The sequence below is a fragment of the Lontra canadensis genome, unplaced genomic scaffold (genome assembly GCF_010015895.1).
Source record: "Lontra canadensis isolate GAN:19392208 unplaced genomic scaffold, GSC_riverotter_1.0 scaffold42, whole genome shotgun sequence".
NCBI classification, from domain to species: domain Eukaryota; kingdom Metazoa; phylum Chordata; class Mammalia; order Carnivora; family Mustelidae; genus Lontra; species Lontra canadensis.
In genome coordinates this window covers 9,104,198-9,114,890 of record NW_022631036.1, presented here as the reverse complement: position 1 = coordinate 9,114,890, position 10,693 = coordinate 9,104,198, and the positions used below count along the sequence as shown (strand labels likewise).

At 33.3% G+C, this 10,693-nt stretch overlaps 1 pseudogene; it reads left to right on the top strand.

Moving 5' to 3' along the window:
* The first annotated feature begins 7,650 nt into the window (after positions 1-7,650).
* LOC116875654 lies at positions 7,651-8,098 on the top strand (annotated as a pseudogene).
* Positions 8,099-10,693: the final 2,595 nt, after the last annotated feature.

Sequence of the window (10,693 nt, the reverse complement as noted above, 5' to 3'; positions counted from 1 at the left end):
AAGAAGAAGAAGAAGAAGAAGAAGAAGAAGAAGAAGAAGAAGAAGAAGAAGAAGAAGAAGAAGAAGAAGAAGAAAGTATACTCTTGAGGACAGCTATTGACCCATGACATCATCTTTTAGAAATTTATTTGTATTCACATATTGCAAACTTTTCCAGAGATCTACTATTTTGACATAAAAGCAATCCTTTCTCACATTAGTTTTTATTTTACTTCACCCATCAGCAGCATTCCCTCCTTGTCGAAACATTTTAAAATTCGGTTCCAAACTGCCAGATTCTCCTCTAATACTGTTTTCTATTCTGTCCTTTTCACTTGCCAATCCCTACAAGTACTATTTGTTCGTGGACCTCTTGTCTACCTCTGTTTATTTATGAGGATCCTCATACAATCCCATGCCTTCTATCAGGATTGAAGACTCCCATTTATAATATAGTACAAGCACTGTTATTATTATTTTTTAAATATACTCAACAGACAGACTGAATGGGAGGAGGCAAGGAAACAACCATACATGGCATCTTCAACCATGCTAGGAACAAGGAATCCACAGCAACCCTTGAACACAGGGATAGGTAGTCAGGATCAATGGCTTTTCAGTAGAAGCAATAGAGAGTATAATATGGAAGGATCCAACAAGTCTGAGAATGAAGATAATGCAACAAATTCTACACCCCAAGCAAGAGGTGTTAGGCAGATTAACAAATAGGTGAGCAAATCCGAGAAAACTGACAAAATTCAAAATCCTCACACATTTCAATAATTGAAAAATGATTAACTTCCTTTCAAATTGATAAACGTTTACTCCAAAACTCTGCAAGGGGCAGAAATGCTAGGTACAAATTCCGGGACTCCCAGATGTAGAGTGGTTCAAATATGAAGAGAGGTTCAAAGGAGGCCAAGTGCAAAGTAGTATAACAGCAAAATACTTCATAAACACAAGAGAACTACTTTAAGGGACAGATTTGTTGAGCTCTGAAAGATACAAAAAGATATAAAGGAAGCACCCTGAATTGAATCATATACGAGGAATAGAGATGTGAGCACAAACAAAACAAAACAGAAGGTTTCTTTCTTTCTTTCTTTCTTTCTTTCTTTCTTTCTTTCTTTCTTTCTTTCTTTCTTCTTTCTTTCTTTCTTTCTTTCTTTCTTCTTTCTTTCTTTCTTTCTTTCTTTCTTTCTTTCTTTCTTTCTTTTTTTTTTTTTCAATCCCTCATGGTAAAAATACAAAGAGAAGGGTCTGAATATCATTCATAGAGTAGGGAAGCTAACCTACTCTATCATTTCACTGTATGTGGAAAATTCCTCCTAATAATCTAGGAAAAGTCAGCTCTTTTAATCATGAAAAATCAGTAAGAATGATAATCAATTCACCTATACATATTTTGTAACAAAAGGTAAAAATTAATGAAGTAACAATTTAGGGTATAAAAAAATGATGAGCTGAAATTATGATATAGAAGCAAAAAAAAGAGGCAACAAGTTTCTAGATTTATGGTTAAAGGAGAAAAACAACAAAAACAGTTCTGCCTGAATGATTAAATCAATAGAAGAAAAAAATATTGAAAATCATTTATTTAAGAAAAATGTCCTGAATGAAATCTCAAATATACATATTTAAAAACCATACACATTAGATAGTGAAACAAAATCCAAAATGTTCAACGGTGAGACATATCACAGTGAAATTATTGGGTTTTCAGAATAATAAAAAAAATTATTTTGGACATCCACATAAGAAAATCACGTGCTTTTAAGGGGAAAAAAATATGATTAGACCCATAATTCTTTAAAGGAACATTTCATTCAGAAACAGATTGAGGTAATCTATTTTGGGATATCCAATTTTTCTATCAAGCAATAATGTCTTTCAAAAATAAATGGAGAGAAAAAGACTATGCAAAATACCTGGGAGTATTGATCTTTGAAACCCTTCCATAGAATGATATAGATAAATTGTGATGATTTGAAGAAGATTTATCATATATTATGGAAGTGAGCATTTAAAGTTGTTAAAAATCCAGGAAAGAATGATGGCTATGAGGATGATAAAACTGGATGCAAGTGCATAGTCCCCAAAATATATTAATGAAACTAATAAAAACAGATAGATAATGGATAAAATAAATAAAATTATAGAATGGACTGCTTTGCAGATATGAACTTGGAATGAAAAAAAAATCAGATATTTAGAAAATGTGGAATGCACCAAGATACAGTATCTCACACAACAGGGGAATATGTGTGTTTATAGGATATTACCATAAAATAATTAATAGGCCAAGAGTACTGAATACCAAAAGTAAATAATACTACATAATTATATATAACTAATATTATATAATTATTATATAATAATTAATACTATAATTATATATTAATTTATATAAATATATATAAATATATGACATATATAGCAGATAAAACATTTTAATAGGTGAGAGAGTCCCTTCCTATTTCTTAATATGACCAACATACTTGATCTCAGTTCTGTAACTGCATGTGTATGGGTTGTAATATATACTGCATATAATTATACAACATAATATTACTTTCATTTTAACCCCCTGACTTCATTACCCTCCATTGTCCACCCTCCAAATATCCAATGATAGAGTAGGTTAGCTGCTCATTCACTCCAGCTATGTGGAACTTTTTGGGTTTCTTAAATACCTCGAGTATCTTCATTCTTTCTGTTACATAAAGAGGTAAAAGTAAAAGGGAAGAAAGACGAAACAGAATCATAAGAAGAAACTGGGGAAACACATTTTGAAGCAAATTGCCATTTTTCTCTTGCACTAGTAATATAGCATCGAACAGAGCTATTCTAGTTCTAATTAACTAATATTTGCTCATAAATAGTTTCTTTGTTACTGCCAGAGTCAAATGCTTTCAAAATTAATTTTGTCAAATCTTTCCTTAAAAGTGCCTTTACTTAAAATTACCCAGATAAACAAAGTCTAAAACAATAATAGCACACGATGTGAGTTTTCCAATATTCAGACCCATCCCAATCTAATATCTACATTTCCAAAGAACTACATCAACTTTTCATGTATCACATAACCTGTATTCCAAACATACCAAACATGAAATTTCAATAAAAAATACCTGGATTTTAATATTCTCTTTTCCCCTCTTCTACTCCCTAGAATTTATTTCCTCTATCATTCATTAGCTGTGTCCTATTATTTTCTTTTTTAAAAAATTTATTTATTTGTTTATTTGTCAGAGAGTGTGTGTGAGGAGGGAGAGAAGCAGGTAAAGGGAGAAGGAGAAGCAGGCTCTTTCCTGAGCGGGAAGCTTGATTCAGGGCTGGATCCCAGGACCCTGGGATCATGACCTGAACTGAAGGCAGACACCTAACTGACCAAGCCATCCATGTGTCCTATTATTTTCAAGTAGAAGCTTATTCCTCACCTTTGTGTGCTCCTGTGTGCATGGCTAACAATCTATATAATGGCTAAATGAAATGAAAATAGTGAGTTTGTATGTCAATATTCACTTATTTTTCTTAAGATTTATTTATTTTAGAGAGAGAGAAGGAGTGGGTGTGGGAGGGGGAGAGGGAGAGGGAGACAGAGTCCTCTGCAGATTCTGTGCTGAGCATGGGGCCCTGTGCAGGGCTCAATCTTATGACTCTGAGATCATGACTTGAACTGAAACCAAGAGTCCAGTGCTTAATGGACTGTGCCACACAGGCATCCCTCAATATTCACTTCTAAACCTTATGTTCATGGAGAGGAAGTGGTGGTACCATATTTAATCTCTCTTTAGGCACATTGCAGTGTACTTGGCACATAGTTAATGTGTAGCAAATATTGATTAGATAAATAATGGATGAAAGTTGGAAGAATGTTATAGAAATTCATATAGGCTAAATTTTCATTAGAATGATGAAAGAAAATTTTTGCTGAGTTATTATGTAAACTGAATCATAGAGGAGGAGGATTATTCAAGAAAGGAAACAGTATACCAAATTGCCAAAGAAACAAACAAACAAAAAATCTGAAGTGATAGAAAATATCAAGAATATGAAGCTTGCCTCTATTTTGGAATATTAATGTTAAGAACAAGTTAGAGATTTAAAAAAAATCAAATAGCCTGTAATTAAACCCATAAACCTCTCAAATATAATTCAGAGAATCAGAAATTAATATAAGGACCAATCTGAGATAAATTAATTTCCTAGAAATTATATATAGAGGGAAAAGAACTCAAGGAAACAGTAGTAAAATAAATATTAGAACCATTCTTATTTTGCTAAATTGCTGAAACAGAGCAATGATACACTATATACTCAATTTTTTAAGAATGAGTGTCTTAACCATAAGTTTAAATAGTTTTAAAAAAGGAATGGCATTATTACATTTTAATTTTTATTCAACCTCTAAAACACCATAATACAAAATATAGTTATTAAGTATATTCCTAACTCACTCACAAATCCACTAAATTATTTCTTAATTTATAAATTATGCTTATATTTTTCTTTAATCCTATCACATAAAATTTTGTAGACCTTAATAGAAAATGTAATATTTTCTACATATTTTTATGATATGTAAAGATAAAATAAATAACTTTTGGTGAATGTTTCTTTTTTTTTTCTTAAGATTTTATTTATTTATTTGGCAGGCAAGAGATCACAAGTAGGCAGAGAGGCAGGCAGGGAGAGAGAGGAGGAAGCAGGCTCTCCACGGAGCAGAGAGCCCAATGTGGGGCTTGATCCCAGGACCCTGGGATCATGACCTGAGCTGAAAGCAGAGGCTTTAACCCACTGAGTCACCTAGGTGCCCCTTGGTGAATGTTTCTTGCATCCAACAACCCTCATCTTCATGAGATCAAGGATCATATCTTATTTATCTTGACATTTCAATGCTTATTGTAGTGACTTGCACATTGAATACACTTAAACAGCGAGAAAGAAATAACAATAGCATTTATTAAGAATTTATTTTCTTCTATGCAATATACATTGTGTGAATCACCATATATAAATTTTTCAATAGCTGATGTTATAGATACTTGTATCTTCCTCTTTTTTACAGAAGAAACTAATGCTGAAAGATGAACGGTTAAAGAAAGAAAACTCTTCTAAAGTTGTATCATTGGTAAGTAGCTTACCTAAAATTTGAATCTTGGCAGGCTGGCTCTCTATTATGATTCTATAATTACCAGAGCATACTCTTTTTCTAGAATGGAAAACAGATAGATAATTAAAAGCATGGTTACTTTTGTTTTGAAATTTGGGATGAGCAGTTATATATCTTATATAGGTTTTATATTTTTATTCTGGTGATAAAGTTAGTATATGTCACACATACTTGATTTCAAATTGCTTCAACATTTATTTAGCAATAATTAAATTTGAGTTTATACTTAATGTAATCTATCTGTGTGTAGTACCTGTTGAGAAACAGTTCTCCCTGGGTCTCGTGGGGTTTTTTTGTTTGCATGTTTGCTTTTGGTTTTTGATGTAGCATTCAATGATTCATCCGTTGCTTATAACACCCAGGGCTCAAAGCACTGGCTGCTGTTCTTCCAGACTATTTTGCAAGGATATTTTCATAGTAAATGGCCTTGAAGATAAAAATATTGTCACTTCTGAAACAAAGGGAAGGTACACTAATTTCAATTTAGAAGAGATTTGAATTCTCTAAATGCAGAGTTCCTCTCCTATAATATAATCCACCCTTTGTGTGCAGTTATCATCTGGCTCTCTTTGTGTCTGTCTCCCCTTAAAACTGGGAGTCAGAGAACTAACAGAAATAAAGTGGATACTCTGGCTACTGCTATTGATTAACAATAAACTGTCCATCTTTGAGTCAGGAATCTATCTACATACATAAAACCATAGCAAGGAAATTCATTAGCTTATGTATAGTATGAACCCCTAGACCCTTTAAAGTTCCTAATATATACATTATATGATTTTTTTCATTACATATTATTAAATGAGTTATTTTTTAGGAAAGAAATTTGCTTAATTTATCTAATATTTTAAAATATTTTAAAGATTCCAGATTTGAATGATTAAAAGAGACCATGAAAATTCATCAAAGATTGAATATGTAAGTATTTGAACTATTTGAAAAATAAATATAAATCTATTCCTGATCATCTTAAATATATATTTGGCTGGTAATGAATATTTTTAAAACATTAGACCAGCTGTTCACAACAGGAGCCAATCTGTCTCCTGGGGAATATTTGGCAACATCAGGAAACATCTTTGTTACACATTGCTTGAGTTATATACATTCATTGCTTGTCTCAACTGGGAGTAGTATTGGTTATTACTATCATTTAGCCAATATAGAGACCAGGGATGTACAGGATAACCACCCATAATGAATTATTTGGTCCCAAATGTCATTTATGATCTTGTTGCAAACCCAGTTACACATATATATGCTTCCACATCTGAATTTGAGAGATATAAGTCAATTTTCTCAATGATAAAAATTAATCTGCATATAAAATTTTAAAAATGTAAATATCTCTAATTTATCTATCATGTCTATAATACAATATTTCATGAAACTCAAGCCATAACATAAACAATAGCAAATAGTTAATAGAAAACCAAATTTCAATCATTCTAAATTTTAGGATATACTTATATTTAGACATATTAGAGTAATATAGTCAAGACTTTTTTATTATTATTTTTGGTAATGAGGTATAACCAATAATGTATATAAAGAAAACAAGCTTTTATCATGTATATAGATGGGCATGGATGGGTATGAACATTAAAAAGAAATTATCCTGTATTTGGTTACCTAAGTCTATGCTATTACTATGGAAGCTGCAGTACTATATATCAATTTGTTATTATAACAATCTGTCAAGGAAATTCTGTAATTTATATACATTACTTTTCAAAACTATAATGTTGTGTTTGAATATTACCTGGTTTATAGAACAATCCTTAAGCATCCATGACTTTACAATTATAATTATAAAATTATAACTGTGACCAGCATATGTGTATACATATATGTATATATGTATGCATGCATGTATACACAACTAATTACATATAATTAGCTAACATGCACCAAATATCTGTGTTGTAGGGTCAAATAAAATTTGTCAAAATTGATCTAATTGGTATAGCATTATCTGGTTCACAAGTGTGGCCCAACAGTGTCTTCATTCATATCATCCAGTATTAGTAGGATCCATCTACATATAATCAGAATTTTATTTTTCAGGGGGGAATTAACACTGTTTTAAAGACACCAAAGAGAAATCCAATATCGCTGTACCTGGCTGGCTCAGTTGGGTAAGCATCTGGCTTCAGCTCAGGTCACGGTCTCAGGGTCCCAGGGTCAAGCCCCATATCAGTCTCCCCATCCAATGAGGAGTCTGCTTCTCCCTCTCCCTCTGCTCTTCCCCCTGCTCATGCTCCACTCTCCTGTTTATGTTCTCTTTCTCATGCTCACTCTCTGTCTCAAATAAATAAAATATTTTAAAATAATTAAAATATTTTAAAATAATAAATAAATAAATAAATATCCAATATAGGAAGAGGAGTACAAGGGATATGGCAGAAGTGGGAGTTGGGGAGTTGGGGTAGCACGTCTGGTGGCCTGGGTTGCAAGCAAGCAGTGCTGCCTTGGCCTATGTGACTGGTGCTGGCATGGCTTCTGTCTGGAGAGGATTCAAGCTGACCAGTGAGGAACCTCTTCTCAGAAAGTTTCAACTGAGTGAAATAGACTTCAAAATTATGGCACAAGATGAGTTAATTCTAAGATGGAAACAATAGGAAGTATATGTCTAAGCTTTGGAGGGCAAGTGCACAGATCTTAATTCTAATGATGTAACTGGCTTAAGGGAGTCTGAAGAAAAACTAAAGCCAACAGCAAGAGTCTGCACACAGGGAAAAAAATCCTTGTAATGTGACTAGCAACCAAGGAGCAAGAGATACAAATGGTATACTGCTCAAATCCAGTATGTCAAGCAAGTCCAGCAGCCAAGCGTTGCCCAAATGAGATCAACAGTGGTAGACCCAGCAATCAACTTTTTTTTTTTTCCTAAGAATGAAAGGTGAATTGGAACAGACTAAAGACAAACTGAAACAAGCCTGAAAAAACGGTGTACTTGGAAGTTTATGCTGGAAGTAGTTAACAATCATACTCCCCAGTTGAGACTTCCCTGATTATCCCACTAGGAAAAGCTATAGTGGGACAGCTAAATACTCCTTTCCACAGTAGTATTTAGACTTTTTGAGAAAAAAAAAAAAAAAAAAAGCCATAGTCTTAATCTTTCCAGCTTGAAATTGTTCATGTAAAACTTAGCAGATGAACCTTGTGTTTGACTTTTTTCTCTTCCCTCACCCCTGGCTTCAGAGGCCTGATGGTGAGGGACTATTCCAAAGAAGTAGCCACTTAAAAAACTTCCTTCTAGCAGCTTTCCCAGGGAAGTGTTTTACACCTGGAAGCAAAGTTGGCTTTACAGAAAAAAATACAGTGAGGAGCTTAAGCGCAGTTAGAATGAACTGAATTCTTCATCACTCAACTTGACAGAAGTAGAAGGTGTGCTGAACACCGTTCTAGTTTTTCAGCAGCAACTGAAAGAGTCATGCCAGTAGTTGGCTCAGCACCAACAACAGGAGTTTCATGCTCCAGCCCCACGTACCAGCAGACTACATCTTCGGAGCCTGAATGACAGGCAGAGGCCACAGGTAAAGACTGCAGTTGGCTGGCCAGTGGACCAAGTACTGGCAGTTCCTCCTGGCAGAGGACATCTGGGTTCAGATTTCACAGGAAGAGGGACATAGCCAGATATGACTTTCCTTCTTCTCCAGGGAATGGTAATAAAGCTTCCAACAGCCCAAAGGGGAGAACTGGAAGAGGAGATAGTAGTTACGCAAACCAACTCAGTGCAGGGTATGGAAGTGTTGACTTTCGCACTGGCAGTGAAAACTCTCGCAAGCCACTCAAATAACACACACTCCAATCAATGAAAACAGTGAATGAGAAAGATAACACTTGCCATGTTCAAAATGGCTTGGACTCGAGTGTAAATGTGCAGGGTTCAGTTTTGTAATATTTTTTTCCAACAAATTTTTGTACAGTGCCATTTAATTTGGGGGTGATTTTGTCCAGCAAATCAACACATACTTTTGTCAGAATTTAATTTTTTGTGGGTGTGGTTTTTTTTTCTTTTCATTTTTTTCTTTCTTTGTTTCAATACCTTTGTCACTGTGGAAATTGTAACAGTTAATTACTTTGTTGCCAAAAGGACATTTTGTGTAGGGTCAAATTACTGTTATGTGACTTAATGTATAGTTATAAATTGAAACCTTTCCTTAAAGCATAACACAATTATGTTTGTAAAAATATGTGTCTATCCTAGGATCTGTGCTGGATAAGGGCATTCTTACCCATGCTAGAGTTAGCTGTTAGAATAGATGTAGGTGTATGACTGCCAAGTTTGCCAGTATAATAGTTTTACTGTAAAAGTTGGACTTGTTGATGGAGTCCTATCATACTTTCAGGGTTAGATACAGTTTTCCCCATCATACATCTAAGCCTTTTCTCTTTAGGTGACTGAATGTTTAAGAAATTTATGTGTTTAGTACTCAGTTTTTATGAACTGTTGTATCCTGTTAATGTATATTGCTCTATGACTCCAGTATATCTTACCTATACTGAACAAACCTAAATAAAATTTTGCATTGTAAAAAAGGAAGAAAGGAAGGAAAGAAAGGAAGAAAGAAATCCGGTATAGCCAACACTTACTTCTACTACTTGGTTGGATAGTAACAGAATTTCATGGAAGGGTGTGATCATACAGCCATTTGGGAATTGTCTTTGCAAGTAAAATTAATACTTATAAGATTCCAAAGAGGATAAATAAATTAAGTACTACATTCACAATTGAAGGACACTATTCACATGTATTTAAGACAAAAATTTCATTCTGCATCAAAATTTTAGCCTGCCTTTTACTCAAAATCTATCAGTTGTTGAATATATTTTAAATAGAGTTTTAAAATATATCTTACTGACTGAAGAAATACCAATTCTAAAGAATTTCTTTCAAAATTCTGAGTTTTTAAAATATAGATTTACTTACATTTTCATTAGTCATTATTTTATCATATGCAGCCAGAAGTGTTTTCTACAGTGTGTGTTTGTGTTTGTATAGGTTGAGTTTGTCTAGGGATACCTGGCTGGCTCAGTTGGTAGATCATGTGACTTTTGATCTCAGGGTCATGTGTTTGATCCACATGTTGGGTATGGAGCCTACCTAAAATGTCAAAAAAAAAAAAAAAAAAGTCCAAAAGTAAAATGAAGGAAGTAATGAGGGAAAGTCAAGAGAAATTATGAATTGAAATAGTATTTAAATGGTCATTAAATCTACTGAAGAGAAAAAGCCTTTCCATGTACTTATATGGTTAAAGGAAAATGATTTCTTTTTTTTTTTAATGGAGATGTAATAGCCTAAAATATTATATTAGTTTCAGGTGATATTTGGAAATATTGCAAAATGATCACCACAATAGGTCTAGTTAACATTCATTGCCATACAGTTTTTTGTTTTGTTTTTTTTTTGTTTTGTTTTTTTGTTTTTTTTATGATGGTAACTTTCAAGATCTACTCTTTCAGCAACTTTCAAATACACGGTATAACTATAGTCACCATGCTGTACTTCACATCACCATGGCTTATTTATTT